We start from the raw sequence: 8,492 nt of genomic DNA on the forward strand, positions 1-8,492 counted from the left end.
CCTCTCTGTTCCTCACAAATTAAATAATCTTTAGAATGACAAGTCCCTCTAAAATTCCCTAAATGTTCCTGAGAGAAATTCCTTGTCAAGTGGTTTCAGATGCAGACATTCTCCCGGTGTGACACAGCAGTCACTTACCAGGGCTTAACCCTTTCCATGCACACACCTGCCTACAAGGCATCTGATCTGAGGTTACCTGTACTGTCCAATGCTATCTTATGGAACTGCTTAAATCACCTAATTCAGTATAAAGGTAAAGGGGTTTTCCACAAGTGTCAGGGGTCTGACTTCTGTACTTCAGGTACTTCACTTATCAACAAAAATGTGGGGGAGATTAATGAGGGCTTGTAACTCAGTTTTGTTGTGTACCTGAACAAACCCTGAACTAATTGCAATGCCTAGGAACAGCATGCGGTGGAGTAACCGGCGCGGGGCTTTCATGCGCTTTGTCCTCGCTTTATCCTACAAACGTTCAAGCCTGCCGTAAAACTTTTTCCAATAAAATGCCACAATGGATCCCGTACAAGAACACAACTGTTATGATGATGAACCGCACATGTTAATATTGCATTAACCCCTTGAGGACGCTGCGTTTTTTCGTTAATTTTTTACTCCCTACCTTCAAAATTCTATAACTTTTTAATTTTTCCATGTACAGAGCAGCGAGGGCTTATTTTCTGCGTAAAAAATTTGACTTCTCAGTGACGTTATTCATTATTACATGCCGTGTATGCGTTTACGTTATTTTCTTATGGGCTTGGGGACACAACTTTCACTGTGATCTCCAAATGATACATTCACTTTATTCTTTGCTTAAGGCTGCATTCACACTACCGCAAGGGGGGCGTATATACGGCCCCCATAGATGACATGTCCTATTTTTTCAGGGCATACGGCGCCGTGTGCCATGTATCCCTATGGAGAGGGGCGGGGGTGAGCAGCGCTCACCTCCTCTCCCCGCGTGCTGCCGTGTGCCCGCCATGTTACGGTACGGCGGGCACCAGTCGTGTGAATCCAGCCTTAGGACGATTACGGTGATGCAAAATTTATATAGGTTTTAATTGTGTTTTAAAGGGAACCTGTCAACAGGAGACCAATTTTTAGCAACCCCCAGTCCCCATAGAGCATTGCCAAACTGTTTTTGTTAAAAAAAAAAAAATCGGTTTTACAGACAAAAAGGTAATTTATATATTGCCTAGGCTAACATTCACACGACATTGTGCACGTGGTATTGTAGTAGCACACTTCAGAGCCCGGGGATAGGAGGAATGGGTGAGCAGTCCATTGCCGTCTATGGGGGACATATATACAGCGTATATAAGTTGGCCGTATACGTCCCCCATACAGCTGTGGGAATGTAGCCTTACCATGTCATGTGATTAGTGAATAGTCCATTCGTCCCCTTGGAGTGGCTAAAGAGGAGCGGTTACCCTCCCATCCTCGGGAAACTGCTCCTACATGTGTCATTTTCAGATTTATAAAACTGCTTCTCACCTTGCATATCGACACCCCCCCCCCTGTCAAATGACGGGCGCCTAGCAAGCGGTGGCGTAGAGTAGCGCATGGGGAAAACAGGGGGGGGGGGGGCTTGAACCCAGTCCCACTTGACCCCCCCTGATGGAGGCCCTGTTTTTCGTTAAGGGGTTCACAGCTTGTGATTTTTACTGTTTATTTAGTTTTATACCAGTTCTAGGCAAGGGGGGGGGGGATGATAAGAATTTTTTTTTAAAGTTTTAATACTTTTTAAAACTTTTTTCAAATTTTATTTTACTATTTTTTAGATTTCTAGGGCAGTGTTCCCCAACCACCAGACCATGGCCTAAGACCGGGCTGCGGAGCACCTGGTCGCTGGCCACGACCAATCTCTGTATAAAAGACAAAAATCCAATACTCACCTTCCCTGTTCCCACGCAACAGTCCTCTTTCCTTTACTTCATTTCTGTGTTAATGTACTGCTCTATTGCCGGCACAAGTGATAATGTCATCACATTGCATCTGCCGACAATAGAGCCATGCAATAATGCTGAAGAGAAGGGATGCTAGTAGTGCAGATTTGTACCGTGCTAGCCATGGAGAGCAGAAGAAGAGTGAAGAAATCAGGCAATACCTTTTTGAGGGTAAATGAGTATATTTGATGGTGAGCTTTCGAGAATACTAGTTCTCTTCGTCATACATGATGTTAAGGGAAGGAAGAGAAGACTGCTGGGGGGGGGGCAGGGAGTTTGAGTAGTGGATTTTTTTTTGACAGGGGTCAGCTGGTAGTGTGGACATAGGAAGCAGAGGGTGGGGGCAGCTACCGGAAAGGGGACATGGGAGGAGGGGCATACTACAGGAAATGGGGTATTGGAAGGGGGGTAAACCTCAGGAAAGGGGACATTGAAGGGGGGCAGCTACAGGAAAGGGGACATTGGAGGGGGGGGGGGCTACAGAAAAAGGGACGTTGTAGGGGGCATCTACAGGAAAGAGCACATTGAAAGTAGGGGGGGCAGGTACAGGAAATGGGACACTGGAAGCAGGTGAGGCATGCTACAGGAAAGAAGACATTGGAGGGGGGCATGCTTCCAGAAAGGGAACATTGAATGGGGGGATGCTTCCAGAGAGGGGACATTGAATGGGGGCATGCTACAGAAAAGAGGACATTGGAGGGGGGAATGATCAAGGAAAGAGACATTTAGGCCGCGGTCACACGTACTGCTAGACGTCCGTTCATAACGCGACGCTAGAGCACAGGGGGAGGTCCTCGGCCCGAATGCACATGCGTTTCCAGAGAAACGCATGCGATCGGCTTAACAATCGCATGTTTTTCCCTGGAAACGCATGTGTGTTCGGGCCGAGGACCTCCCCCTGTGCGCTAGCGTCGCGTTATGACGGACGCCTAGCGGTACGGGTGACCACGGCCTTAAGGGGGTTATGCTTCAGGAACGGAGACTTTGGAAGGGGGGGGGCATGCTACAGGAAAGTGGACAATGGAAGTAGGGAAGGCATACTGCAGGAAAGGGGACATTGGAAGTAGGGGAGGCATACTACAGGAAAGCGGACATTGGAAACTGGGGTGGCATGCTACAGGAAAGGGGGCAGTATAAGTGGGGGTTGCTTCTTCAGGAATTGGGACAAAATAAGATGGGCACACAGGGAGTTAGGTTGGGGAATGCAAATATACATTTTTGGCTTTGAAACTAGACCCCACCCACCAGTCCCAAGAAGATTATTTATTCTCACAGCCGGTCCCTGGGCAAAAAAGAATTGGGACCACTGCACAAGGGTACTTTCTAGGTGCAATCAACGGGCTAATACTAGCACTACTGCTAACAACGTTAGCGGGTATTAGTGATGGGTGCTGCAATATGCTAATAAGGTTAATATTGTGTTAATAGTGGGTTTTGTAAACTCAAATGTTAAAGGGGTTGTCCGAGAGTCATGAAAAAAAAACAAAAGGTGGCCTGGAGGGGGCTTCTTAAAAAAATAAAGATGTACTTACCTTCCGATGCCCTGTGGGTGTCCCGTGCTGCTGTCTTTTTGGTCCGCACGCCATGTAAACAAACATGGCCACCGGAGCAGTGGCAATTGGGACGGTTAGGCGTGGCCGGCCACGGCGGGCCGGAAGCTGAATCCAGCACTGCTCCGACTGGCATGTTTGTTTACATGGTGCGCGGACTGGAGCGACAGCAGCGCAGGACACCCGCAGGGCGCCGGATCTTTATTTTTTTAAGCAGCTCCATCCTGGCCATCTTTTGTTTTTTTAATTAGTCTTGGACAATGCCTTTAACAGCAATGTAATTAGTCAAATCTCCTCTACTCAGCTGTTGTATTGTGTTTCAAAAAGCATGTGTTATTGCCAGGTGTGTCTTCACCCTAAGGGCGCGTTCATAACGCGACGCTAGCGCACAGGGGGCGGAGTTTGGGGCGATCGCATATGCGTTTCCAGAGAAACGCGTGCGATCGGGTTATTGATCGCATGCGTTTCCCGGGAAACGCATATGCGATCGGCCCGAGCCCCGCCCACTAAAAACGGCCTAAAAACGCCACGTGTGTCTTCACCCTCAGGGCGCGTTCACACGTTGCGTTTTGACCTGCGTTTTCATTGCGTTTGAAACGCATATACAACAGCTGAGGAGGGGTGATTTGCCTAATTACATCACTGTTAACGTTTCCGTTTACAAAACGCATCGTAAACGCGATGTTAACGCATGCGCTAACAAAGCGTTAACGCATGCGTTTTGGTTAACGCATGCGTTAACATTGCGTTTACAAACGTAAACGGTAATGTAATTAGGCAAATTACCTCTCATCAGCTGTTGTATATGCGTTTCAAACGCAATGAAAACGCAACCAAAACGCAACGTGTGAACGCGCCCTAAGGATGGTGGCACACGTGGCATTTTGAACCTGTTTTTTCAAAACACCACGTGTGCCACCAAACCGGAGGCTGTGGTCATACGTTTCGCTAGTGTTGCATTCATAACACAATGTTAGTGCACAGGGGGCCCGATCGCATATGTTTTTCCCAGAGAAACTCATGCTACAATTTATGATACGGTTAGCGATCACACATGTTTCCCTGGAAACGCACATGCGATCGTTTTGAAGTGCAATACAACAGCTGGGGAAAGATTTTCCTAATTCCATCGCTGTTAAAATTTGTATTTACAAAACTTAATGTTAACTGCAAATTAACACAAGCGCCAACATTTACTTTTTGTAAATGAGAGGTGAACATCACTGAAATGAGGTAAATCTTTTCTCCTCAGCTGTTGTATTGCGTTATAAAATGCAAGTGTGAACACAGCCTGAAGCTTGGGGAGCCGGCTGTTACACGGGGCCATGGAAACACATCCATGTATATAAGCACACAGACAATTTCTAGGTTTCGTGTGCATGTACCCTTATACTGATCTGCAGTGCTACACTCTCCTGTTCCTACAAAATTCATCTCAGTCATAGTCCTGAGTCCTCAGTATTTATGAGCCATCTCTCTTTGCTACCTCATCAGTGACCTCTAATGTACCTGCCTCTATATAGAGTAGCCATTAATCAATGGAAGAAGAGGAGAATGTACTTATATAGAGCAGTGCGGTCAGTGGTGTCTTAATGGCTTCCCAGAGTATCTCTAGGAATTTATGTATCAGAAAACAAGTTTATAAGGTATCGCTACAGATGCCATTGAATAACGTATATAAGTGTCAGTTAGTTTTTTTCCTTTGCATGTTTACTGAATAGTTTTTAGGGTGGGGTCAGGCGTTCTGCTAACGCTGAGTTTACAAACGCCACGTCAGGGAAACTCATTTGATTGGTTACCAATCGCACGCATCTCACTGGAAAGACATTTGCAATCGGGCCGTGGCCTGCCCCCATGCTCTACCGTAAATGCAGCACTAGCGACACGTGAGACTGCATCCTAAGAGAAGAAAGAACTGCATTTTCTTGATTGGTTGTAACCTTTTAGCACGCATATCAAATAGATGAACACATCTCCTTTCTGAAGTGGTTGCATGAGAAAACTACTACAAATATATATGAATAAAAAAAAATTGTTACCTTTTTGACCCAAATAGTTGTAAGTTATTTACTACATAGCTTCTCTTAAAGGGAAACTATCAACTTCTTTTACCATGCAAATTACTATTATGTCTTATTGCATGCAACTGTATGTACCAATCAAGGGTGTAACAATCACTATTACTGGGTGTGTAAAAGGACCCCCAGCTCGAGGGGGCCTGCATCTGCCAGCCAGGAGATCATGGGAGACATTTGTCAGTGCTTATATGCCAGTTTTTTGCATACTGCATTTTTTTGTCCCTTTATCACTTCAACAAAAGTTGGGAGGTATGGTCTCCATCCCCCAACTCTCAATGACACCCCAATGACACCATGGAGCTGAAACTTACCTTGTTTGGAGTTGGCTTAGCCTTAACACCATGTACTATACCATGTACTATTCCGACTTGTTAGAACTGATAAAACACTAAGAGTGCATTCACACGCGCTATGCCCGCTGTGCGCTGGAGAGGAGGAGCATGTTCTATCTTTTTCAGGTGTGCGGCGCGGAATGGTGCCATACATGTGTGGCACTGTACAGCCACTGTGCCGCCATTGCCGTCTATGGGAAGGTATATGCGGCCACAAATTTGCAGCTGCATGCACGTCCCCGCGGACGGCCGTGTGAATGAACCCTAAGGGGCAACTCTGGAGAGTACACAAAACGATAATTTGTTACATAATTATTAGCTACAGAATATCAGACTGCCTTCTGCTTCCACAAGTGGAGACTCCGATTCAAATAAGAAAATATTTGTGCACGAACATTCATGTATATGAAAGTGTCTAATGTCATTGTATTTAAAGGTACAGTAGCACTTTTAGTGGGGCACTTGCAACTCATGTTTAAAAAATATAGCTGTGCTTCCTTAAAGGTTAGAGTAACACTCTGTTTGTTTTTCTATGTGCTCCAGTGTAATTCTATGCTAAAATGTATTCCATTAGGCTAGAAAGATATTCTGGATCTTTTGAACTCTGGAATGTGTGGTTGATGCTGGAATATGAAGGTGTAACTCTTTCTTGGCCAGCAGACAAATTCACTTTCCAAGTAGAAAAATACCTCCATGTCTTAGACCACTTTAATCAGTTTACCTTAGTAATTCTTGCATTATACAACATACAGTACATAATATGAACTACATAATAAAAGCAGTAATAGAGCTGATCCAAAAATTTATAAAATGTGGTCCAGCACCCCATGAGGTACTAAAGGTGCTTTTAGGTGATATATTTGTGACTTGCATACACAATTACCCATGAAAAAGGTTATGTTATCTCTAGGGGCAAAAGATTTGGAGAGCAAAAGTAATGTCTTCAGGGCACAAATACTGTTTAAAGCAATAGACACCTAGATCTACTATGCATTAGTAGGCCCCAGACACAAGTTTGCCTGGGGCACCAGAAATAATACACCCACCCTTGTATACATACTATAGTGATACTATAGTTATGTTATTGTGACCTCAACCCTGTCCTGAGCTGTGAGTTCCTGGTGCGTGTCGTGCTATTATGATGTGCGGTATGGCGCTGGCTCATAAAAGGAGCCGCGACATGCAGAGCCAGTGACAGGCATAAGCAGTCTCTGACAATTGCACTCTACATGATTATTGAAAAGTGAGCACATCTCTTATTCAAGTACAACTGTGGAAAAAAATTTTAAAAAGTAAAAAAATATGTTTTAATAAAAAAATAACAACAAAGAATATGTGCCAAAAACCACCATTTCACATTAAAATCAGATAGAGCAGTAAAAACACAACATCCCACACATATTTGTTATTGCCCATGTTTACTGTATAACAATCTGTACAATATCTCATATGATGAACCAGCTCTGCTAACAGAAAAATAAAAAAGTTGTGCCTCTGAAAAGATGGCATGAGATATATTTTCTCCAATTCTGTTTTTATTCAGCAAAAATAGGCAAATATAAAAAGTATACTGAGAAACCACCATAATCAAAGTGACTTATAGAATAAAGTTTACATATAATTTAATGGTACGGTGAACAATACAATGTAAATCTCATCAATAAATCGCAGAAAATGACTAGGGTTTTCCTCCACTAAACTGATGGAACTTGGGACACATTGATAAATCCCCCCCAATGTGTCATGATAAAACAATCTCAGAATCGTCTGGATATGTTAAAGTGTTCAAAAGGTGTAACCACATAAAGTGACACATGTCACATTTGAACAAATGTTACCCCTAATTTTATCCCACCATAGTATCAGCACCTTCAGGTAGGGTATGGAATGCATATAATTCCCTCCTTTATGTAAAATCTCAGCTGTTGAACTATTAATAAATTCACCCCAATATCATGTGAAAATCAGAAGCATCTTTTTCATGCTTAACTATAGATGATATGTTCCCTTTCTGTGACATCACAAATGGAGTAAGGGAGGCGTGTCCTACCACTGGCTGTGACATCACTAGTGTCTGTCATTGATGTACACTAATGTGAAATTCCAATTGATGTTGGAATTCATGATCTTATGTGATAAGATATACCCAATGATGGATATACAACCTTTTTAACATGTGCAGCTGCACAAAGGCCCTGCAGGCGAGAAGGGTTTTCCTAAGATTTTTATATTGATGACCTATAGTGAGCATTGATCATCAATATGAGATCTATAGCCATTGGACATCTCTACTAATGGAAGGGACTTTAAAACCTGGGTGACCTCTGGTCTTAGTGACTGTGGTGTTATATCCACCATGTATATTGCAGCTATGTCCTATTTAATAGTGTGGAGATGGGCTGCCATACTAGGCAGGACAATTCAGTGTCCATAAAGCTCAAGGTAAAAAGAAAAGCAAAACATGTGAAACCTATTACCTGTCATCATCACCCCAGTTCACACCTGCTTTGAGACCTCTATTAATTTATTCTGTAACTAGAACAAAGAAGTCTTAGATATACCTCTAAATATCTATTGATTTCAAAG

This window comes from Engystomops pustulosus, chromosome 4 (genome assembly GCF_040894005.1).
Source record: "Engystomops pustulosus chromosome 4, aEngPut4.maternal, whole genome shotgun sequence".
NCBI lineage: Eukaryota > Metazoa > Chordata > Amphibia > Anura > Leptodactylidae > Engystomops > Engystomops pustulosus.